This window comes from Physeter macrocephalus, chromosome 7 (genome assembly GCF_002837175.3).
Source record: "Physeter macrocephalus isolate SW-GA chromosome 7, ASM283717v5, whole genome shotgun sequence".
In the NCBI taxonomy this organism is placed as follows: domain Eukaryota; kingdom Metazoa; phylum Chordata; class Mammalia; order Artiodactyla; family Physeteridae; genus Physeter; species Physeter macrocephalus.
Window position 1 is genome coordinate 121,300,773 of NC_041220.1, and position 26,971 is coordinate 121,327,743.

General features: G+C 35.9%; 1 long non-coding RNA gene across 1 annotated transcript in view; it reads right to left on the minus strand.

Moving 5' to 3' along the window:
- The window catches only part of LOC114486611 (uncharacterized), a 108,384-nt gene that overhangs the window by 59,246 nt on the left and 22,167 nt on the right, over nt 1-26,971 (minus strand). Inside the window, exon 2 of the long non-coding RNA XR_008617873.1 lies at nt 26,756-26,817. This is a non-coding gene — a long non-coding RNA (uncharacterized lncRNA). The remainder of the gene's footprint in view (nt 1-26,755; nt 26,818-26,971) is intronic.

A 26,971-nucleotide genomic window follows, 5' to 3' on the forward strand; every position in this document is an offset into this window, starting at 1 on the left:
CGGACCGGGGCACGAACCCGTGTCCCCTGCATCGGCAGGCGGACTCTCAACCCCTGCGCCAACAGGGATGCCCTGTCGTGGCCTTCTGAGCAGACACCTGCCTCGGCTCTTTCTGCTCTCCTCTCCTGTACCACCTTGTGGTAGGGAAGTAGGAAAATTGTGCAAGTATTCCTGTAGCCTTTTGCCACCTCCCTATCTCAACACCCAAACCATCCCTATGTAGGGTGCGCTGGGTCCTTGCTAATCTCTCTTTTCTCCAGGTCAATTATCTTCACACTCCAGTCTCCAGCCCTGCCATCTGTAAGGATGCCCCTCTTCCTTCCTAGACAAGGAGAAACTGGTGTGATCATACACTGAGTTCTTTCTACTTTGCGTGTTTATAGTCAGACACCAAAATAGTGGTCCTGGTAAATAAAGGGTTTTCTCATTCAGTAAAAGCTAACTTTCAAAACTATTGCCACAAAACTATGTCAGGATTTTTAACATTTAATTATTTAAGCCACTGTAAATTTATTTTTTGTATAAGACTTGAGATGAGGTCTAGTTTTATATAATTACATATGAATTGCCAGTTTTTCCAGCAACATGTATTAACTAACCCATTCTTTCTCAATGACTGAACTAACAGCTATACTGAATATTAATTTCCCTTTTATACTGAAATCTCTTTCTGGATGCCTTACTCCGCTTCACTCATTTTTTTGGCTATTTGTAACTCACATTGATTACACTACAAATTCTTTATCACATATTGTGAAATTTGGTAAGGAAGTAAGTTCATCTCACTGGGCTTTTATTGTTAATATTCTTGGATATTCTAACATATTTATTATTCTATTAATTTCAAGATCACTTTATACAATTTTACCCACCCCCTAAATTATTTAAATTCTGAAAGGAAATATGTATTAAAATAATTAAAGGTAATTTTATTTTCTATGCCATTCCATTTGTTCATTTGTCCTTTTGAGACTTTTTAACTATGATACTAAATATCTTGGTCTTAAGGTTCAATCATTAGGCAGATCATTTTTCCTCAGAACTGCATCTAGTAGCCAGCTATATGGGGTTGTGTGGTAGTCAGTTGTATGTGTCAACTTGATGGGGCTAAAGGATGCCCAGAGACCTGGTAAAACACTTCTATCACTACTGTTCACTATCCTGAAAAATGATAATCAACTGCATGTAGATGTTTTAAAGTTTTTTTTTTTTTTTTTTTTTTCTTGTATGAAAGCAGTGTCACACTAACCATACTTTCCTGGAAAAGTGCTACTTTTACTCAGCAATATCAACAATGTCAATTCTTAGACATCTTTCATTTCTGAAGTACAATTAAATTGAGAATTCTGAGGTAATTCCACACTATACCTCAGTGACTAAAGAGAAAAAAACGTTAATTCCCCCGGGAGAATTTTTTATGAGCAATTGCCTCAAACAGAATTTTCTCTCCTAGAGGCTTTGAAATTCCAGGGCTGGCACTGACAAACATAGGCCTATTGTATTTAATTCAAAACGAAATAGTTGAAAAAGACATCGGTGACTCAAAAATTGATAATTATGCCACATTACTCAAAAAAGTCAAATTGGTCAACAATGATTTCTAGCCACTTACTTTCAATACTTTGAAATACTGTGCACAGTGGGGGTGTTTTGTCACCTTATTCACCTTTGAGCATTTTCATCTTTTTATCTAAATCTGGGGAAAATTTTCACAAACTCTGAGATGGTTTTGAAAATTTACACATGATTCGAAGCATCATAGTTCCATTTTCTATGTCTAAACCTGTCACTGAATGTGACTGAGATTGCACATGATTCCTTCTAAAGCTTTAGTCTTAAAAGGAGAAATTGTTTTACATTATAGCAACTACAAGGAGTGGCAGAAATTATATTTAAAATGCTACTTGAAATCCTGCTTTTGTAGAATTAAAAATGCAAGAAAATGGTGAAAACATATTTAAAGAGGTAATATAGCCACCATTAATCAAATACAAATTATATTTTTAAAATAAAAATACTGGAGAAAAAGTAAAAATTCTTTCAAATGGTTTTTACATTTCTTAATCATCCATTTTTATGAAAATAAACATTTGAATAATTTCAAAACAATCATTGGTAGCTTTTTCCTCTCAGACAATTCACTAAGAGGCAGGACAAAATTTTACTTATTTATTTATTATTTTTTTAAAGATCTTTTCGATGTGGACCATTCTTAAAGTCTTTACTGAATTTGTTATAATATTTCTTCTGTTTTATGTCTTGGTTTTTTGGCCACAAGGCATGTGAGATCTTAACTCCCCGACCAGGAATCGAACCCACACCCCCGGCATAGGAAGGCAAAGTCTTAACCACTGGACCACCAGGGAAGTCTCAGGACAAAATTTTAAATTCATGAGAACAAGTAGAACAACAACAAAAAAAAAATTGACTGAAAGCTAGATTAAAAATATCAGAAGGGCTTCCCTAGTGGCGCAGTGGTTGAGAGTCCGCCTGTCGATGCAGGGGACACGGGTTCGTGCCCCGGTCTGGGAAGATCCCACATGCCGCGGAGCGGCTAGGCCCCTGAGCCATGGCCACTGAGACTGCGCGTCCGGAGCCTGTGCTCAGCAACGGGAGAGGCCACAACAGTGACAGGCCCGTGTACCGCAAAAAAAAAAAAAAAAAAAAAAAAATCAGAAAAAGAGACAAAAAACTAAAATGGTATAAAACCATTCCCAAGTTGCATACACTTACACATATGAAAACAATTAATGACTAAAAATATATTTGTAAATTCAACCAAATTGTTTTCGACTCTGCAGTGAATGAATATAAATGTTTCAATTATCTTTACTTATTTTCTGGTAATATGCAGATCTTCACCATATCCATACAAATGGCTGAGTTCAATTGTCCACAGGAAAAACTTGCCATTTTTTGATATGTGACCATAAAGCAAAACCAGAAACAAATCTTTATTAATGGCATATGACTTATATAATACCTTTAAAGACATCTTACTTATCAATAGATTAAACATAAGTCTTTGAAAATTTATTGTGGTTCAAATCCTAATAAACTGGCTTATTGTACATGTATTCTTTATTTCTATTGTCTGAGACCTTGCTGCTATAGAAGTTCCCATTATCTATTTTTGTGTCTTATTCTTTCTGGCTTCTGATTGCTGAAAATACATTACAGAACAGAGATGAGACAAACAATGAAAATACTGTTACTTACTGTCATTAAGAGATACACTACAATTCCCAGGATGTTCTTTTATAAAAGTTATAACCATTCAATTTGAGGGAAAATGAAATGTTTCCTTAAAATGCTAGAGAGCTTTAGAAAAATTAGTCTTACTATAAATATTAATTTTTTTGAAGTCTTTCTAACTGAATGGAATGTAAATAGTAGTTCATCAATAATGAAGATCATCTCTTCAAAAAATATGTTACTTTAAATAGCCCAGATATTTTTTAAAAACTCCACATATTCTTCTTCACTTTTAACTAAATCATCTAACTCATTCAAACTTTTCTACTTAAGGAAGATAAGAGACAGAAAGGAGAGCTCCTTCTTAATGGTCCCTTTATTTCAGTGCACAAAACTGACATTCTGGAATAATCTACAACCAGACTATGGAAAGCTTAAGGGAAACTGAGTGCAATCAGTCAGTGAATCTTACACAAGTGTTCCCACGCTATTAATAAAGTATGTTTGTTTACCTCCTAAATTCCAGCTTGTTCCCCTATTTATCTATTATTACACTCAACTCTCAAGTGTTTATAACTCCTCCCTCTTTTGTGAAAAATATCCTTTAAAAGCTATTTTTAGCACTGTGACTTTCTTCTGGGATCAAAAAGGAGACTTCTAACAGAGAAAATTCTCTTTTATGAAAAGGAAACTGAAATTATGACACTTGTAAAATATGACAGTATCACAGGGTAAATCTGAGTCTATAGAAGGCTCAATGTTGAAAACTTTTTCCTGGGAGATTTATATTTACTTTAGACATATCAATCTGAAAGATAATTCTCTCAACAAAAGAAGGAAATCACTTTAGATTTAAATTTACTATTAATTTTTAACTGAGTAATCCTGAGTCCCACTGCTGATGATTTTTGCTTACAGAAAGCACCATATAAATATTTGGGTAAAATAGGTGCAGAGCTTCTATTAGCCTTTCCATTCATCAGGTACCATGTCCCCTTGACAGCTATCAGAAACTCCATAATCTTGAACTAGGATTCAACGTATAAACTCTAATCTACTTCTGAATAGAATGGAATTTTCCCATTAATGTGTTAATCCTTTGAAGAAAGCCACTAATCTTACTATAGTGATTTTGAAGAGTTACTGTGCCTGCCTGGTAAAATAACTAATTTACTCATTTCATTGAGTTGCATAGGTTACTGACAAAAAAGTCTGTATCTACTTTCTAGGCCAGACTTTCTCAACCTTGTCACTATTGACATTTTACACCAGGTAACTCTTTGCTGTAAGAGGCTGTCCTGTGCAGTGTAGAATGTTGAATAGCATATCGGACCTTTATCCACTTGATACTAGTGGTCCCACCCCTCCCAATCATGACAATCAAACATGTCTCCAGACATTGCCAAATGTCTCCAGGGGCATGAGGACAAAATCAGCCCTGATAGAGAATCAATTGTTTAGGCTCATCTAAACTTGTAACACAATATGAGTTGGGATTAGACTAATAATTTAAGGACAAATAATGTTTTAAAATAGCATGAACATGTATGACCTATAAAATATGCTTTTAGAATATATATCGCAAACTTTCAGCATGCTTTCATCTTTTCTTTAAGAGATGTGTGTCGTACACCGAAACTGGCACAGCATTGTTAATCAACTATATTCCAATATAAAGTAAAAAGTTAAAAAAAAAGATACATAATCATAGTAATGACAGCTCTACCAAACTTCTGCTTTGATAGAAATGTCTCAGACAACTTACAGTAGAGCAACAACAAAATCACCCAGTGCATCATTAAACATGGGCCTTCATTCTAAATACTGAAGCAATTCCAAAGAAGTGTTTTTCCTTGGGGTAAGAAGGTGAAGTACTTGGAGAGCTTTATCATGAGGATGACTCAGCTGCTTTCAGGAATAGTTGGTCAAGGCTGGTTTTCAGAAGAGGGAGGAATTCTTTTTCAGTTTAGCAGCTGTTGGTAGGCAATGGTTTGATCAAAAAAGGTAGGGTAGAACAGCTGTGGAAAGCCAAGGTCTTTATCTCTGCAGTAAACAGTTTTCAGTCCTGAAAGATCTTTTCCATATTCCTCTTTGAAATCAGGCAATGGTTGTTGCTTTTGAATAAAAGAACTGGGGACTCATGCTCTTCACTTATAAGATTTGTAAGTCTTTCTATGATGCTATTAAATCGAAACTGCATGAGATAAAGTTAAACACACAAGGAAGACTATTGCAATAGGGAAAAGAGACTGAACACCTCTGCTAAAGCAAAAGGTGGATGGTTTTTAAGTGCTGGGGTGAGCTGGTGGAAAAGTATTGGAGGACATTAAAGGGGAGGTTGACAAATGTGATGTGAGCACACAGTTATTCCTGAGTCGGCAAATGTTTTTCTCATTAATGTGATTAAGCCAGGTGTGTCTGCTGATGGCACCCATCAAGACACTTATCCTTTCATAGAGACTGGGAGATAGGAATGCTACATCCTTTAATATTTACATTTCAAAGACATGATTTCAGGTTCTTGCAAAAGACAGTCTTGGGTTGTAAAACTGGAAAGTAGCTAGAAGAAATGTTACATATATTTAAAAGGGGCAGAGAAAGAATGAACATTTACAAGTTTTCTAAAAGTAAATGCTCTAAAAAAAGAGAGGTCAGTGATCTATAGTCAGAAACAAACTTGTCTAAAGTTTAATCTAAGAAAAATATTAAGGCAACTTGATCAATGCTCAAAAAGTGTAATGGATTCATACTTGTAAATGGAATTTGCTATTTTTGCTTCCTCACAGCTCCAAACAAGAGGCATCAAATACTTTGCTGGAATGGTAGAACCCAGCAAAGGAAACAAAACTTGTGTTTACATTTGTCTTTCAAAATAGAACCTTGTAAAAAGACTATAGGCAAAATAACATGGTGTTCCACTGCAAAAACCATCTGCTTGAGATGAGACCTTTCTTTCTGAACTGCAAGTTTTTCCTAAATGCCATAAAATAGGACAAATCATCAAAAGGCCATAAGAACATTTTTTTTTTTTCTCACAAAAGGAGATAAAAGTCCTTCCTCTGTGGGAGTGGAATTTCAGGGATAAATTTAGTTGGGGAAATTTAGTTGAGAGAAGATCCTTCTCTCTTGAGTGAGATTCCAGTGACCACCACCCACCCTTTTCTGCCAAAATTGGAAAAATCTGATAATTTTCAAGAGCATTCCAATGAGAAAGAATTTGCTTCCCCTTTGAAACTCTGAGAGAAGAGAATCTTGGAAAACACACAGTGCCAGTATGTAGTGATTGCAGGAGAGGTGGAATGGCTGGGATAGACATAGAGAAAGTCCAGGATAATACCTCCTGCTTCTCATGACCTGGTTATGGTCTGCAGGAAACTTAAATGTTCTTTAATGCATCATTAGGAGAAAAAGGCTTAGACAAACTGCATAGGCAAGTGTATCTAAAAAGTTTTGGGCTTTGGACAAGAAGAGCCCAAAACATGGAGATCTCAAAATTAGGGGCATTTGGGGGTAGTTACATACACTGGGAGTGGAGATCTATATACACCCAGAGGCAGATGCAGACTCATTACATCCCTGGTGGATAGCAGCAAGGATTTGGAGAAGAGTATAGGACCAGAGGTCCCTTCCAATGACAATTTGTAACCTTCCCCTAAAGCTAGGGGCCATCTAGAAAGAAAAAAATATATATATAGGAATAGAATAGACAATGTAAATGGGTATTTTTTAAACTGCAACATATGCAGCATTCTGGAATCAAAGGGAGAAAAAGAATTAAACTAAAATGAAGTCTTATTAAATCAGAAATACAATGACAACCTTTATATTTTTTAAAAGTTAAATAATTATTAATATTTGGGGTGTATGCCTTTCTCTAGTATCTTGTTATTTAACAGAGGTTATTTTCTAAAGTATACAATAATGTAAAACTAATAAGGAATGAAAATGATCCATGCCAAGATATACTTGATTCAATTAAATAATAAAAATAGTGAAATAAATAATTACTGGTGCCCACGCCTTGCCAGGCTCAGGCCTAGGAGCTGAACTTATATTATTTTATAACTACCTGCTAGTGTTCTGCTCAAGCTTCCTTCCTTCCATTTGTATACATGAGCTACTAACAATTATTATGAGTAACATTAATTTTTATTGTCGAAATCATATGCTGCAGTGATTTCAAAATAAAATTACTCCTGAATCATTTTACATTAATACAGCATTTAGGGCTGAATTCATGGGCATGTGACCAGTAAAAATGCAAGAGCATAAAGCCATGCACTGAGAAGGGCCCCAGGCCTGATTAAGGCTCTGTCACTGTCTTAACAGTCTTAATAATGTTCTTTATCTCAGAACTGCTGTTTTGCAAGTGAATCTAATGGGGCAGTGGAGTAGCTGTGAGCAAAGGAGATACATTCAATATGTGCGTCAGGCATTCCCTGTCATCTGACTTGCATATGTGCTCAGGAGGCCCCACGAGCACAGGATTCCTATGGACCCATGATTCATAGGAAAAGAGTTCAGCAAGATTCAAAGCAAGTCCAAGGTAAGTGTGCGTGAGTTCTAGGACTGAGTAAGCCTGGGTACTAACAATGCCGAGAAGCCATGCTTTCCACCTGAGACAGAACTCACTTTGAACTCACAACGAAGGCAATGGGGTTCTAAGAAACACTGATAGCCAAGGAACCCTCTGTATTCTTTCCTACTCATATATTACTTCCCTGTATTAACCAACCACTTATCCTGAAATTGATGACATAGAAGGAAAAGGGAAAGATAGCGCAACCCATCACTCCTTTCCCCTTCAGTTCTTCCTTACTCATCATCAGTAAGCCAAAGCTAGAGGGTGGTGGTTGACTGTGCGTGCATAAAGAAATAAAATAAAAACACTTGAGTTTGTTTTGTGTAGTGTTTCCACTGTTTGGGTAAGAATGGTGTACATATATACGTACAAGCTAAGACATACAAGTTATGTAATTTGGGGGGTACTGCATATGAGTAGAATGTTCTTGTATTTGCATGTAAAACTGGCATTGTACAAGATAAAAATGAATGGTAAAATTCATGTAACTTAAAACATTAATTTTTCTTTACTTAGACTGACATTAAATAGCAAATTGAAACACCATGAAAAGTCAGAGAGAAACCACAGAAAAAATGGGAAAACCTCTGTGTGTTAGTACCTTGAACAACACATTTTTCCTGCATTTTGAACAAGGTGCTCCACAGTTTCATTTCTCACTGAGCCCCACAAATTATGTAACTGATCCTGACAGCATTCTGTGCCAAAAATCTGCTGATTCCTGGATTGTTTTGCTCCTACTAATACTACATTTTGCTGGTGAGGTTAGAATTCTAATAAAAGCCAACTCTGACAACATCAGAAAGTAGAAGCACATTCTCCAAAGCTACGGTTGAACAATTTTAACATGTTCTTGACTTTGGAAACCAAAGTTGTTTAAAATAGCTTCCGTGGGGCCTAATTGAAGAGTTTGATGTCAATTCTCCTTCTTCTTGGGATTCATATGTTCTATAACATTCAATCTAGCCCCAAACAGGCAAAACAGAGAAAAAAAGATTGTGCCGTGTTTTGGCCTATGAGTGGAACCCAAGCAAATATAAGATGATTTCTCATTGACAATAAAATCGTAGAAATCTTGTCTTGTAATTCTCAGTAGCAACATAAATAAATTTCAAAACTAGACTTATCCTTTGATAGAGACAATGTTGCTATTTATATTGCATTACTGCTTTTTATCAAAATGATACAATTGAGATATCCTGCAGTATTACCTTTGACATGTAGTTAATAGTGAAGTCTTTCACTTTCTAAATGTTTCTGAAACAACTCTGACCATTATAAAAATCCTTTGAAAGTGTCTAAGCACTAGTTATTACAGCACCTAGAGATGCAGTTTCTCACACAAATGCTGCACAGCACATGGTGGCAGAACACTTTTGCTAAGAGAGTCACCAAAATATAAGAAAGACACATTCCAGATGCCTGTAGGTCCTGAAGTAGGTGACAGCGATACTTGTTCAGAGGTTCAGACTCCAAGACTTCATTTCCTGGCAAGGAAAATGTGTCCTGGAGCCCATTTGGTTCCAAAATTTTGAAAGAGTTGAATTCTTATTAGTATCTTAGCACTCCCACACCTGTTATCAGATGATGTCACAATCATAATCACAATCAGAGGCTCCCTGCTGTTATAGCAGATATATTTTACAAGGCTGGAAGAGAAGAGATAAATAGAAAATCATGAGTGATGTTTATAAAGAAAAGGATGTTGCAGTGTTTCTGTGTTCTGTCTGAAAACAAGACAAGAATAGGCACGCATTCGGCAAGCTGCCCAACACATACTGCATCGTGCATAAACTGCTGAGTTGTGCATAAACAAGGAGGAGCCGGGTTGTGCTGGGAAGCGCTGTGACTTAGAGACCTGTCAGATGGGAACAGCTCTAGGGAGGCGGCTCAGGGTAGCGATGTTGGCGCACATCACCTGGAGGAAGGCTGGATGCAGCAGCGGATGGCTGTGTTTAACATAACACGTTGCATCAGATGCCGAGTTATGGACTGGCTTCAGAGTCAGTGGTTTCTGTTTCTGCATCTAGTTAAGTATCAGGTACTGATATAAAAATTGTAAGGTTTTTGGATACACCTGTTCACACTGCTTTCATGTGTGCCCTTCTGTCTTTTCTTTAGAATATCTAATGAATTGTGCCAATTACAAATAATTTAGTTGGAATTAACTAATTAATATGTTGTCCAAGTATACAGAATTCTTTTTTTTTTCCTTGCTCTGTTTGTATTAGAGGCCTGATAGGACCCCTAGATCTGTTTATTTATTTATTTATTATTATTATTTTTTTTTGCGGTACGCGGGCCTCCCACCGCTGTGGCCTCTCCCGTTGCGGAGCACAGGCTCCGGACGCGCAGGCTCAGCAGCCATGGCTCACGGGCCCAGCCGCTCCGCGGCATGTGGGATCCTCCCGGACCGGGGCACGAACCCGTATCCCCTGCATCGGCAGGCGGACTCTCAACCACTGCGCCACCAGGGCAGCCCTGTTTATTTTTAATTTACTTTTAATTTTAAAAATCACAGTCAACCATTTTTAACTGTACAGTTTAGTAGTGTTAACTCTATTTACATTGTTGTGCAACAGGCCTCTAGAACTTTTCATCTTGTAAAACTGAAATTCTGTATCTGTTGAATGTCTCCCCATTCCTCCTCCACTCCCCACCACCAAGTCCCTGGCAACCACCATCATGCTTTCTGCTTCTATAAGTTTGGTTGATATACTGGAATCATACAGTATTTTTTATGACTGCTTATTTCACTTAGTATAATATCTTCAAATTTCATCCATGTTGTAGCATAGGACAGGCTTTCCTTTTTTATAAGGAAGAGAAATATTCCATTGTATGTATGTACCACATTTTCTTATTCATTCATTCATTGGTGGACCTATGGGTTGCTTCCAGCTTTTGGCTATTGTGAATAACGCTGCCCACCCTAAATCCAAGATGATCTCATTTTGAGGTTCTTACCTTAATTACACCTGCAAAGATCCTATTTCCAAATAAAGTCACATTCACGAGTACCAGAGGTAAGGACTTGGGCATGTCTTTTTGTGACCACTAATAAACCACTACCAACATCGTGTCAGAACTGTAATATAAGAAGTTAACATAATGTCAGCCTAGAATAAGTGAAACCTTCAGAACTTGGCAAAGGCAAACTCAAAATCTTGCCAGGACAATTCGGGATTGTGGGGAATTCAATGGAAAAGAACATGAATTTATAGTTATTAACTGTGTGAGAGAAAGAAAAAGACAATCTTCATAACTTAAGTAAGAAAAATATTGTTTAAAATATTCAGATTAAAAAAAAAACACATTCTACTGCTGAAGCGTATCCTCTTCCCAATGTCCACTGAGGCAAATCAGAACAGGGCACATTCCTCTCTTGATTTTCTTTCTCACCATCTCTCTGTCATTACCATTCCCTGGTCTCTTTCTTCTCTCTCTCTTTCTTCTCCCCATCCTCCTTTTTCTCCTCTTCCTCCTTTCTTATTTATGTTCTTTCTTAATTTCCATAGGACTAGATAATTAATGACCTACTGGTTATTTGCTATGAAAGAGTAGTATATGATTCTAACAGCTGGTTTTGTTCCTTTCCTTTCTCTTAGAAATACAGTGTTTCAAGATGACAGTTCTCCTGACGAAATACTGCTATATAATATCTTACTGGCATCAAAAGAAGTAAGTTGTAACTTTATTTTTAAACAGAAATTTAACCTTATCTCAATATACTAAGCTTTTCCATGACTTTCTCTGTTATGTTTTGATCAATGTCTTTTCTCTATGTATCTTTGGTACAATACCTTTGTGTTTGAACGTAGGCCTTTCATGAAACTGGTCCTTTGTATTTGAATGTATTTCTTCTTTGGCTTTAAGCAAGGACTTATTTTCCTGAGACACAAAAAGGGTGTCTTCATTCAATTTTTTACCTTGTAGCTATTTACAGATTTATAGTCCAGTGAGTTCAGTTTTGATTCTACAGTTTCTGTCTTGAGTTTTCATAAATTTAACATTCCATTATGTTCAAAAATGGACACACACAAATTCTCTAACCTTACTGCACAAGTTATAACAAATCTGTTGAAAACAAATTAAGAAAAAAATAAGTGTATGACTGACTTGTAGCAAATATTATTAAAAACTCTACACATCAGAATTCTTTCAGAAAGTTGGATACAAGACTTCTCAAGGAAACTCCCTGGTCTCTGCATCACAGCCGCTGTATCCCTGGAGTTAACCCTTGAGCCAGTGCCTTCCAGATCCTCCAACTAAACAACTGTTTGTCCAAAATTTTTTTCTCTTTAAAATAGCTAGAAAGGTTTTGCTATTTACTACCAATTATATTTTGATCTACTATCTGGTACCAGAAGTGATTTGGGGCAATAAGTCTTCTAGATCTATTTATCCAAAATTAGAATTTATCCACTCCAAAAAATGTTTGGAGGTAGTGAAGCTATGCAGTTACCACTGAAAAATGAGGCCTGGAGAGTAAATAACAGGCAGTGCAAACCTTATTTAAATCATTGCCTTGTCCATTTGAAATAATGTGCATTGTAAGGCATGGGTCTAATACACTGGAATGTAACAAATAAAAAATAATATGGGGTTAAATGGCTGCTTTACTTCCAATAAATACCAAAATCAGATACAGAATTTAATTTTGTGGACTGCTGAGTCACAAAATAGATCAAATTCATAGCCACACCGGCCTATTATGGGGAATAAGAGCAGTAGATTGGGAAAGAGTGGGATGTTCTTGACAAGCAGAAGCAATGTTCCTTCCTGTCATATGAGGTTGGTCTGTTTTCCATGAGGATCATTGGGACATCACATGGAGTAGTTTCTTTGCAAGGTGATATCAATTTTCCTTATGATTCCTGACTAAAAACTACAATCAGAATGAGTTATGCTCCAGGAGTAAATTACTAAATCAAGCCTAAGAACAAAAGAGTTACATGCCAAAGGGATTATACGATTTTGCTTATTTACACTGGTGATCCTGAAATGAGGGACAGATTCTGATGGTACCAAATAAGGGATGAGAGAATATAAATAGGTATTTTCTTATGTATTTATTACATATTTGGGTGGAGCACAAAGTAAAAACAAAAACAAAAAAATGGTATATGGCTGAGCCAGACTGGGAAGAAAGCTGACGTGCCACTTGGCACCTAAGAACAGTCACATTCAATATTGAAGTCAAGCAGGTTCTCAGAAGCACAAGTAACTTGTGTGAATAAATGGTTCTTACTCCCAGGGTGTTTCTTTTATGCGATTAACAGTTCCTTAGTCCACTTAAGTCTTCACAGAGACTTCAATATGATAAGCTTAATGGTTTACAGTTGTTTTTTCATGATGTCATGACACCTACCGGAAATAAACTGCCATAGCCCCATTGAGTTATCCTCAACAGACATTAAGGAAAGAAAACTCCGCAGTGGGCAGCACTTGGATTGGTATATCTGTTTTACTTTTTTGTTTGTTTGCTTTGTTTTGTTTTTATTCTGCGTTTGAGGAATTTCCAGCATGAATCATAGATCTGTACTCTTAGCACAGACTATTGGGGCACACATATAGATGTTCACAGATTTGAAAAGAACAGAAGATTGACGACAAGTAAATGAAGGAAAAATTATGTGGATGAACCACCCAGAATGGACTTTGAGTCTGTTCCATGTGAATGCTCACCAAAAACAGAAGATTGTCAAAAATCAGGTAGATATGGTAACCCAACTTATGGATGTCCATCAGCCTTTTCTCTGAGTGATTTTATTACTCAGTGGGCTTACAATTTTAAAAGTGATATTAGAAATAAAGATCATGTCTGAGTTCAACAACGTGGGCTTTCTTTCAACCAGGCTGATCTGATTAATGCCAGTACTTAGTAATTAGCAGGATAGAAAAATGCTGAGCACTAATATGGAACTACCATAGGACATAGACTGGGAAGAAGAAAGAGCCTAAAGAGCAAGATTGTATGTGTGTATATTCTGATGAAGGTAAAGACCTTGAACCTTTTAATTCTACCAAGCCTTTGCCAATAGAAGCAGCTCTTCCTCCCTTGCCTGAGGTGGTTACTTTACTCTTGCCTGAAGAAAGGGTAATAGCCTCCTCTATGGTAGTTTTCAGACAGGAGACTGCTGATTCAACTCATTCCCTCACCATGCAAGCCCAGGGGATTCAGGTACTAAGTCTGACTCAGCCAGACTTACCATACTCATCAAAAGAATTGCAAAATTTAGCTAATAATGTAGACAAATTATAGGGAATATGTATGGGAGTGAATTCTTAGTGTGTTGGATCAAGGTGAAAAAAAATAATCTTGGATCAACCTAAATTTGTTGACACCATGTACTGAACAGAAATTCTGTATTCCACGTATTAGAATTAAATAGAAATGCCTGAATCACTTTGACTGGATGATTGACTGAATCCCAGAACCAAAAATAGTCTATACTAAATAAAGATGATATGACAGAGCTTCCTTGCTATAGTGTAGAAGAAGCCATCCAAAGGCATATGTAGGTAGGAAGGCTAGAGTGTATCATGTAACAACTGCTCACATACCACTAAAATATGTATTTCCCTTTCTTGTGATCATACTTCTCCCAGTGCCTCTATCCACGAATTTAACTTTTTTGATTATCATGTTAATCAACACTGACTGATTCTGATTAAGAAATGTTTATGATTTTAAAAAAGTATGAAATTAGAACACTCCCTAACACCATACACAAAAATAAACTCAAAATGGGTTAAAGACCTAAATGTAAGGCCAGACACTATCAAACTCTTAGAGGAAAACATAGGCAGAACACTCTATGACATAAATCACAGCAAGATCCTTTTTGACCCACCTCCTAGAGAAATGGAAATAAAAACAAACAAATGGGACCTAATGAAACTTAAAAGCTTTTGCACAGCAAAGGATACCATAAACAAGACCAAAAGACAACCCTCAGAATGGGAGAAAATAGTTGCAAATGAAGCAACTAACAATTGATTAATATGATTAATTTTTACTGGATTCAAACAACAGTTCCCAGCATGCAATAAGCACTGCATAATTCACCAATGAAAACAACTCTTAAAATTCATGCAGGTATACCACTTCACTACATTGTCCCATACTGAAGCAAAAATTTTCATTAACTATTCTAATTAATCTAAAATATTTCATATGACCAGCATCCCACTCATTGCTGCAGATTATGAAATACACCAAAAGGTAAAGAGATGCTAGGCTCAAACTGCAAACATTTATTCTTCCAAATGTGTGATTATATATTTAAAATCAGCTAAGGGAAAAAAATTAAGGATGCATCCTAAAATACAGGAGTTCTCTTATGAAATGGAATTTCAGTGATAGAAAAACTAATGAGATTGGTAATGACTCCCCTGTCATTTTTAGACATGCCTTAATAACATGGAATTATTAAGGTAGAAAAGCATTAGGGTATAATTAGGAAACAATTTCATTTTAAGATAGCCACTAAACATAAAGAAGAATGTTAATAGTAGTGTAATGCTATGCAGAATACCTTTCATTTATATGAAACAATTAGGCTGTGCCTATCACTTTGATATGTATTACAGCAGATAGTTTAGGCATTTATAATTATCAGTGCAAATTTGTAAAGTAAGGAATGAAAGTTAGTTGTTAGATGGGGAATAATAAAATATGGGGATAAAAAGTTTTCTATAAAATAAAAGTTCACTCGGAGTTTTGGGGTTGGTTTTAATTTATCTTAGTTATAAAGTAAACACAATGATTTTTTTTCTAACATCTTTATTGGCGTATAATTGCTTTACAATGGTATGTCAGTTTCTGCTTTATAACAAAGTGAATCAGCTATTCATATGCATATATCCTCATATCTCCTCCCCCTTGTATACTTAACAAAGGAAATAGGGGAAATCTTGATAAATTTTATAAAATAATAGGTAGTATGGTGGCTATTTGTGTTTCATTTTTCCCTTGTGTATCAGAAAATTGGAGATACTCTGTACTGTGTTTGTAACACTTTAGCAGATAATCTTATTTAGAGATTGAATCTATTTTAATCTAGAATATGCCAACAATTAAACAAGTGTGTCTTCTAATATCTGACAGCAATACAGAACAATTGGTCAAATACATTTATTTCATCAGAAACCATTCAGTCAGGTGTATTTGTTAAATCATGTAGAAAAATCAAGTAATATAATCCATGCTTCAATTTTATTTAAAAAAGCATTTTATGAATTTTATAAAAAATAAATTTAAAGTTTTAAGTTGCTAGTTTACAATTAAATTTAGGTTCACAGTAGATATTTCTCATAGCTACCATTTGCTTGGTCATGAATTCCTAAATGTAAAACTAAAAAGAGGGATAGGTGTAGAGGTTTAGCATATGCCTTAAGACTCTGATACATTCTCTTAACCTCCAAAAAGAAAAAGGAATTCAGTAAGAACCTATATAGTGTTTTGCATAACAAGAGCTTAAATTAAGAAAATGATTATAAAGGGATAATTGGCAATTGAAACAAGCAGTTCATTTAAACCCAATATATCTATGCTTATATTAACTAAGAAAAATATACATCAGGTCATACAAGAAAGTTTCTATACTCTCTTTTTCATAGGCCATACAAAGAGAATATGTTTTGAGGGCTAAATCTCTGGAAAACATCTGCATCCTATTTGCTTCTATAAACATGCCATAGTGATCTGCCTCTTCCCTTTTCTTCTCACACATACCTAAAACCTATGTTCCCTCCCCTAATGCACACCTTTTCCTACCAATCCACTCAGTCATTTCCAAATACCAGATGTGGCTAAATATTTTAGGTAACATAGATTAACTGTAATAGCTAAAACTAGCTATAATAGTTATACATAGTGCACATATATTATGTCCAAGAAAAATGTGGCTTGCTTTAAGGAATATTTAATACAGTATTCCTCCATCCAGAATTATTATCCTACTGTTGCCTAGAGAAATTACTTATTCTTTAAAACTCAGCTCAAATGTCACCTTTCCTGGGAAGCTTCTTTTCACTTCTGTACGTACATAAGTGCCCCCTCCCCTAATCTCTATTCTCATAACTCCCGGTAGGTCTTTGATGTAGGCTTCCAACCAGGACTGTGGGAAGCTCACAGGCAGGAGCTTTATCATCTTTGTGTCCACAACACCTAGATTGGTCACTGACTTTTTCTAAATACTTAATAAAGTTATAGAAAAAATGTTATAAAATATTAAATGTTTAAATCAAATAAACACTCTCAAAGTCAGCATTTTATTGTTCTAGTTATAACAAAGAAGGGAGAGAATATGGCTGTTAAAACAGTTTAATATACAGTTATATATAGCTAGAGTAACATTGATAAATGTGAGAAAAATGTCATTGATAGATAAATATTTTACTATCCCTGGGATACTCACTATTGGGGATGTATTTTTTTTATAGTATTTTGATATAATAGGTACCTGTCTTCATGTAGTGAATTCTGTCCTGAAAAACCTCCATCTCCACCCAACCACTAAGAATCTGAACTGCTTGATGGAAATGTGAGTTACAGTTGGTCTAAAAAATTCATTGGGGTTTGGGAATAAGAGTAATACCAGGTAGTATCTTTTGTGGAAAACATCATTGGCCATATTTTGTTCAGCAATGTTAAAGAATAATTCACAGATGTTAAGTGAGAGTGCAGCTGAGTATCTTTACATCCTAAAGACATCAATTAGATATAGTTTATATCTGTAGACATAGGCAAATGTAATGTTTTAAAGGCAAAATTCAGTCTGTGGAAAAGGGAGTTTATATTTTGTTTCTGGATGAACTTTTGGCAGAAAGCTGTCAAGGAAGGCAGTTTGCTCTTCAGCAAGCCAACAGATTTATCAGGGGAAGTAGCTTGTGTTCTTTGTGGGCTTCCCAGTATGGTTTCAAATTGGAAGAATTGACGGTCTTGCTCTCTCTGGAGGCAACTTCCTGTTAGTGTCTCTCCCAGTTAGGCCATGCTGGCACCATTCTCCACACACTGCAGTCTCAGCAGATATGTTCCAGTTAAACGACTGACAGGCATAGGAGTAACTTTACTGACAATAGTATTTACCTCTTATTTCTCTTTTTATGATAGTTCCAAAATAAAATCACTCTATTTCACCATCAAAACTGTAATCCCAATATTTAATACCAAAGTCTACAAAATTTATGGAAACAATATCCAACTGATCTCTCTGCCTCATTAGCTTCTAATTTAAATACAAAATTAGATGGTTCCAGTTCAAGATGGTGATGTGCGAAGATCCTGAACTCACCTCTTCCCACAAACAGACTGAGTCTATACCTACATATATTTCCTCTTAAAAAAAAACAACAACCTGGAAGCTGGCTGAGTGGCAACTACATGTTAGGCAAATGAGAAGAGAACCACACTGAAGTAGATAGGATAAGGTGGGACATAATCTCACCATAAACCCCACCCCTGGTACAGCATCCCACAATAAGAGGGAACTCAGAACCCAGAGCTTCTCCCTGAGGAGTGAAGGGTTCCAAACCCACATCAAGCACCACAGTTTTTAAGACATACACTTGAGAGATAAGTCCCCAAAACATGTAACTTTGAAAACCAGTAGGGCTCACATCCTGAAACCCACAAGACTGTAGCCATCTGAGAAACTGCTATTATAGGGCTCATGCACTCAGATTCACCCACCCCAGGGCCCAGCTCAGAGGCAACTGATCACATCTAGACTAAAAGTGAGGGAGGCTTTCATTCTTATATTAAAGTATCAGCCCGAGGGGCAGGAATCTAATTTAACACACACATCTAGAAGCCTGCTGGAACTCTCTCCAGGGATGGAGACTTGGCTGGTGTGATCTCTGTGCTCTCCCTTTACTATGCTCCAGAACACCAGCATCCCCCAGAAGAGAGCTTTTACGTGGGTCTAGTGCCCCGATATTTACTTGTGCACCCAGGGGATGCTTCTTGGCTGCCTGGCTCTGGAGTCCAGGGGAACTTGGGTTCCTGGTCCTATGCAAACTGTAATAATTGGTGTCACCCAGAAAGGAGCTCATAGTCCTGCCTGGGACCCCAATTTTGTGACTGCTGCCAGGGCACACCTCTACATTGCCTCGTTCTGGTGGCTAGTGGGACTCTTTTCATGCATTTCACAGGACTGTAACCAATGGAGAAAGGATTCTTAAACGGCTACCACTCCCAGGGCACAGCAAAAGGTAACAGACCCAGGAACTCAGTATTTCTGTGAAGGAGGTCTATTAGGTAATCATCATTACTATGGCCTAAGGGGCAGGCTTCTAGTTAAACTCTCATCTAGGGGCAGACTGTAATCCCTTCCAGAGACCTCAGAGGGTGGGAACTGTCTTCATGCTCATCCTCTGCCATGATCCAGAGCACCCATGCCTCCTGGAGGGGAGTTTTACATGCATCTGGTGCCCTGGCTTTTATTTCTGGTGCCTTGGTTTTTGCAACTTCTGCCCAGGGGATACCCCTTGATCATCTGTCTCTGGTGGCTGGGGGAGCTTTCATTCCTGGGTCCCACAGGACTGTGGCAATCATAGAGACGGTTCTTGGCAGGCTACTACCTCCAAGGCACTTCACAGACAGTGGACCGAGGCACACTCTCCAATCTTTCTGTGAAAGAGGCCTCTTTGCTTGTCCTGGAGCTTTGACCTAAGGGGCAGTCTTCAGGTTTGGCACATATTTCGTGGCCTCTGGCCTGCTCTCAAGGAACAGAGGCTGCAAATGCCATCTTGGCATTCTCCCTCTGCCTTGCTCCAGCTCACCAGTATCACCCAGAAAAGAGCATATATACTCATCTGGAGCCCTGATCTCTGTGACTGCCACTCAGGGACACCTCCAGATTGCCTGGCTCTGGTGGACAGCAGAACTTATGCTTATAGTCCTACAGGAATGTATATATTTGCATACTTATAAAAATTGTTGCCTGAATCTGGCTTCCAGCCTAAATCAATGTGCAGAGATTCTCCTGTATGAGACACTGACAGGACTTGTCACATCCTCAAATACTGGGAGCAATTAAAAATATAATAGCCTGCTAGGACAAGCACAGATGTTTGGGAAACATCAAGAGCTGAGGCAGAGTTTAATGACAAGGTTCATCTCCTACACAAGGCCAATCCTTCAAGACTTGGAAAGGTGGTTGTTTCATTGATGAGATAGAAACCAACAGAGAGTTAAGCAAAATGAAGAAACAGAGGACCATGTTTCAAATGAGAAAACAAGATAAAACCTCAGAAAAAAAACCTTAATAAAACAGAGATAAATGATTTACCTGATAAAGAGTTAAAAGTAATAGATATAATGATACTCAACCAAATTAGGGAGAAGAATAGATGAACACAGTGAAAATTCAACAAAGAGATGGAAAATATAAGAAAGTACCCAATATAAGTCACAGAGGTGAAGAATACAATAATTGAGCAGAAAAATACACTCAAGGTTTTAACAGCAGAGTAGATAAAGCAGCAGAAAGGCCCAGTCAACTCAAAGACAAAGCAGTGGAACTCACCCAATTAGAGCACCAAAAAAGGAAAAAAAAAAGAAGTAAAGTAGTGAAAATAGCTTCAGGAACTTATGTACAACATCAAATGTACTTACATTTGCCTCACAGGGCTCCCAGAAGGAGAGGAGAGAAAGAAAGGGGAAGAAATCTTATTTGAAGAAATAATGGCTAAAAACTTTTCTAACCTGGGAAAAGAAAGACATCCAGATTGAGGAATCCCACAGTTCCAAATAAGAGGAACCCAAAGAGGCCCACACCAAGACACGTTATACTTAAAATGTCAAAAGTTAAAGACAAGGAGATAATATTAAAAGCAGCAAGAGAAAAACAATTTGTTACATACAAGGGAATCCTATAAGACTACAAGTAGACTTTCAGCAGAAACATCACAGGCCAGAAGGGAGTGGCACAATATATTCAAAGTGCTGAAAGGAAAAAAAAAATTCAACAAAGAATACTCTACTTGGCAAGTTATCATTCAGAAGTAGAGAGGGAAAGAGTTTTCCAGACAAGCAAATACTAAAGGAGTTCACCACCACTAAACTGGCTTTACAAGAAATATTAAAGGGACTTTTTTTAACTGAAAAGAAAGGGTGCTAATTAGTAACAAGAACACATATGAAAAACTAAATCTCACAGGAATGGTAAATATATAGTAAAGGTAGTAGTTTAATCACTTGTAAAGCTAGTATAAAGGTTAAAAGACAAAAGTAGTGAAAATAACTATAATTATACAATAATTAGTTAAGGGATACACAAAATAAAAAGATGTAAAATGTGACATCAAAAAGATAGTATTTGGGGGGAGAGTAACAGTAGTGAGCTGTTATAAATATAAGTTGTTATATGTAAGCCTCATGGTAACCACAAAGCAAAAACTTACAGTAAACACACAAAAGATAAAGAGAAAGGAATATAAGCATACTACTAAAGAAAGTCATCAAAACACAAAGGAAAAGATCAAGAGAAGAAAAAAGGGGACAGAGAGGAACTACAAAAACAGCCAGAAAACAATTAATAAAATGTCAATAAACACATACCTATCAATAATTACTTTTAATGTTAATGGACTAAATTCTTCAATCAAAAGAAATAAAGTACTGCATGGATTAAAACAAAACAAAACAAAACAAACAAACAAACAAAAACTGGATCCATCTATATGCAGCCTAGAAGAGACTCACTTCAGAGGTAAGGACACACAGACTGAAAGTGAAGGAATTGAACTTTTAAAATCCATGAAAATGGAAGCTAAAAGAAAGCTGGAGTAGCTATACTAATATAAGACAAAGTAGACTTTAAAACAGAGACTGTAATAAGAGAAAAAGAAGTGTTACATAATGATAAAGGAGTCAATTCAATAAGAAGATATAACATTTGTAAATATTTATACACTAAACATAGGAGTACCTAAATATACAAAGCAAATATTAACAGGCCTAATGGGAGAAATAGACACCAATACAATAATAGTAGGGAATTTTGATACCCCACTTACATTAATGGGTTATGTCAATAGGATTTTAATACCCCATTTACATCCAGACAGAAAATCTTTACAGAAACATTGGCATTAAATGACACATTAGACCAGATAGACTTAGCAGATATTTATAGAACACTCCATCCAAAAGCAACAGAATATACATTCTTCTCAAGAGCACATGGGACATTTTCCAAGATAGAATATACATTTGGCCACAAAACAAATCTTAAATTTAAGAGGATTGAAATCATATCAAGCATTTTTTTCAAATCACAATTGTATGAATCTAGATATTAATTACTCAGAGAAGGGGCTTCCCTGGTGGCGCAGTGGTTGCGCGTCCGCCTGCCGATGCAGGGGAACCGGGTTCGCGCCCCGGTTTGGGAGGATCCCACATGCCGCGGAGCGGCTGGGCCCGTGAGCCATGGCCACTGGGCCTGCGCGTCCGGAGCCTGTGCTCCGCAACGGGAGAGGCCACAACAGAGGGAGGCCCGCATACCACAAAAAAAAAAGAAAAAAAAAAAAATTACTCAGAGAAAACTGAAAAGTTCACAAATATGTGGAAATTGAACTACATACTACTGAACAACCAATGGGTCAAAGAAGAAGTTAAATGAGAAATGAAAAAATACCTTGGGACAAATGCAAATGGACATTTAACAATCAAAATTTATGGCATGCTGCAAAAACAATTGTAAGAAGAAATTTACAGTGATAAATGGCTATCTCAAGGAACAAGAAAAGTCTCAAATAAACAACCTAACTTTACAACTCAAAGAACTAGCAAAAGAAGAATGAAACCCAAAGTTAGTACAAGGAAGGAAGTAACAAAAAAGTGATACCAAAAAAATAAAGTAGAGACTAAAAAGACAATAGGAAAAAAAAATCAAGGAAACTAAGAGCTGGTTCTTTGAAAAGACAAACAAAATTAACATACCTTTAGATAGACTCACTAGGAAAAAAAGAGAGAGGACTGAAATAAATTCAGAAATGAAAGAGGAGATATTACAACTGATACCACAGAAATAAAAAGGGCTATAACACTTCTATGAGCAATGATATGCCAACAAATTGGACAACCGAGAAGAAATAAATTCTTAGAAATATACAACAAATAGATACAACCTACCAAGACTGACTTAAGAAGAAATAGAAAATCTGAACAGACCAATTATTAGTAAGGAGATTAAATGAGTAATCAAAAACCTCCAACAAACAAAAGTCCACGACTAGACAGCTTCACTGGTGAATTCTACCAAAAATTCAAAGAAGACTTAATGCTAATCCTTCTCAAACTCTTCCAAAAAATAGAAAAGGAAGGAACTCTTCCAAACTCATTTTACACAGCCAGTATCACCCTGATATCAAAACCAGACAAGGATGCCACAGAAAAGAAAATTACAGGCCAATATCCCTGATGAACACAGATGCAAAAATCCTCAACAAAATATTAGTAAACCAAATTCAACAATACATTAAAAGACTTATATGCCATGATCAAGTGGGATTTATTCTAGGAATGCAAGAATGGTTCAACATCCATAAATCAGTCAATATGATAAACCATATTAACAAGACAGAAAATAAAAATCATATGATCAATTCAATACATGCAGAAAAATCATTTGACAAAATTCAACATTTATTGATGATAAAAACTCTCAATAAAGTGGGTATACAGGAATATACTTCAACATAATAGAGGCCATATAGGACAAGCCTATAGCTAACAGTCATACTTAACTGTGAAAAGCTAAGAGCTTTTCCTCTAAGATCAGAAAAACACAAGGTGCCCGCTATCACCATTTTTATTCAATATAGTATTGGAAGTCCTACCACGACAATCAGATAAGAAAAAGAGATAAAAGGCAACCAAATTGAGAAGGAAGAAATAAAACATTCACTATTTGCAGATGTCATGACACTATCTATAGAAAACTATAAAGGCTTCACTGAAAAAGTATTGCAGCTAATAAATGAATTCAGTAAAGCTGCATGATATAAAAGAACTATACAGAAATCTATTGCATTTCTATACACTAATAAGTAACTTTCTGAAAGAGAAATTAAGAAAATAATCCCATTTACAAGTGCATCAAAAAGAATAAAATACCTCAGAATAAATTTAACCACAAAGGTAAAAGACCTGGACCCCCCCAGACTATAGCACTTTGATTAAAGAAATTGAAGACAAACATATTTGGAAAGGTAGTCCTTGCTCATGGATTGTAAAATTGATACTGTTAAAATGTCCATACTACCCAAAGTAATATACAGATTCAATGCAATGCCTATGAAAGTATCAATGGCATTTTTCACAGAAATAGAAGAAAGATTCCTAAAATTTGTATGGGACTATAAAAGACTCCAAATAGTAAAAGTAATATTGCGAAAGACAAAAAAAGCTGGAGGTATCATTCTCCTTGAGTTCTAATTATATTATAAAGCTTTAGTAATTAAAACAATATGGTATTAGCATAAAAACAGACTCATAGATAAATGGAATAGAACAGAAGGCCCAGAAATAAACTCATATATATGGTTCATTAATTTATGACAAAGGAACCAAGAATCTACAAAGGAGAAAGGACAGTCAATAAATAATGTTCAATAAATGACATTTGGAAAACTGGACAGCCACATGCAAAAGGTTAAACTGGACCACTTTCTTATACCATATATAAAAATTAACTCCAAATGGATTAAAGCCTTGAACATAAGACATGAAACTTTCAGACTCCTTATAAGAAAAAAAATAGGCAGTAAGGTCCTTGACATAGGTCTTGGTCATAGGACTTTTTGAATCTGTTACCAAAAGGAAAAGCAACAAATACAAAAATAAACAATTGAGACTACATTAAATGAGAAAAGTCTCTGTGCAGCAAAGGAAACTATCAAGAAAATGAAATGGCAACCTCCTAAATGGGAGAAAATATTTGCAAATTATATATCTGATAAGGGACTAACATCCAAAATACATAATGAACTCATACAACTCAATAGCAAAAATACAAAGAATTCAATTTAAAAAATAGGCAGAATGTCTGCATAGATATTTTCCAAAGAAGATATATATATGATCAACATGTACATAAAAACATGCTCTACATCATTAATCATCAGGGAAATGCAAATCAAACCACAGAGAGATATCACCTCACACCTGTTAGGAGGCTATTATGAAAAAGATACGAAATAACAAATGTTGTTAGAATTTGGACAAAAGGGAACCTTGTGCACTGTTAGTGGGAATATAAATTGGTATAACCATTATGGAAAACAGTATAGAGGTTCCTCAAATATTAAAATTAGAACTGACATATGATCTAGCAGTTTAATTTCTGAGTAATTATCCAAAGAAAACAAAAACATTAATTCGAAAAGACATATGCACCTCTAGGTTCATTGCACCTCTATTTACAGTAGCCAAAATATGGAAACAATTTGTGCATCCATAGATGGATGAATGGATAAAGATGTGGTACAAATATACAATAAAATGTTATTCAGCCATAAACGTAAAATCATGTCATTTGTGAAAACATGAATGGACCTCAAAGGCATTAGGCCAAATGAAATAAGTCAGATGGAGAAAGACAAATACTGTATTATCTCTCCTATATGTAGAATCTAAAACAAACAAACAAACAAACCAAGCTCATATATACATAGAAGAGATTGGTGTTTTCCAAAGTTGGAGATAGGGGATGAGAAATGGGTCAACTGTTCTTGCTTTTTGTTTTTTTAGTTTAAATAAATTATTTTTTAAAAAAATAACCCTACTAAAATATTCTTAAATACCTTTTTTTGTTGTTGTTATTTAATTCTCCTGAATAATTTTATTAGTGTTTCACATTTTGGTAATTTAAATGCCTAACAATTCTAACTTTCATTTAAACCTTCTCAAACTTGATTAATCTGAATTTCAGACAACCTTATTCCATTTCTTTAATTTCCCACACTCCAATTAGATTTCTCAGTAGCCTCTGGCCATGACCTATGCATTTGTTGTCCAAGCCTTGGATTATGCTACTTATCTGACTAGAAAATTCTCTTAATTACACAGACAGACTAATTAAACAATCTCCCTTTGAATTTCTACAGAATTCTTTTTATGTACAACTAATGTGACACATAATTTACTGTTTGTTACAAACGATTTTCTTTTTAAGCATATAAGATTTATTTTTAAATTGGATTTTAAATAAATCAGAGAGAGAAAGAAAATCTTATGTTTACCCACATTAAATATACCATAGGTTTTGTACAAAATATAAGTACTTATATTTTTCCATGAAAACCTCCTTTCAGTACACTTTATTACATATCTCGAAATTATTTCTTCCTTTTTACTAATGTTCATGTTCCTAGGAACCAGTGACTTCTGAAAAGTGTTTCTCATGAGAAATGCTAAAAGTACAGATTAAACAGTTTTTACTTACTTTCATCTTTCCAAATGAATAAGAAATACTGAAACCAAAACTGGAATGTTAGAGCTCCAAATAATTATTTTAAACTTATGACAATCAAAATTTATGTTTTTCTTAGCTATAATAATTTTCTTATACTTCTTGTTGCATGTATTGATAGATTCTAAAAATTATACCAGTTCTCCATACTTCCCTGTTATTATATGAATTACAATGTCACTTTGCTTGAATCTGCGCTGGCCCTGTGACTGGCTTTGGCCCATAGAAGGCAGCAGGAGTGACAGCATAGCATTTGTAGTCCAGGCCTCAACAGGCATTGCCACTGCCTTGTAAACAAGCCTGGGCTAGAAGGATGGGAGACTATGGAAAACTAAGCCATGCCATTCCAACCAGGCCATCCAAAACCAGTCAAACCGCAGCGAGCAAGCCAACCTGAGTGGGGCTTGCAAAGATCAGCAGAACCTGGAGTAAAATGAACTGGGGAGCTCCTGCAAGGCGCAGAACTGAATCTTAATGAAGGAACATACATTACCTGAAGGTGGAAGGATCTGGCAACATTTGTCCGTGGGACTTCCAAATTGAAACTAGTGACTGCTGAAAAAGAAAGAAGGAAAGAAAAAGAAAGAAAGAGAAGAAAGAACGAAAGAAAGAACGAAAGAAAGAACGAAAGAAAGAAAGAAAGAAAGAAAGAAAGAAAGAAAGAAAGAAAGAAAGAAAGAAAGAAAGAAAGAAAGAAAGGAAGAAAGAA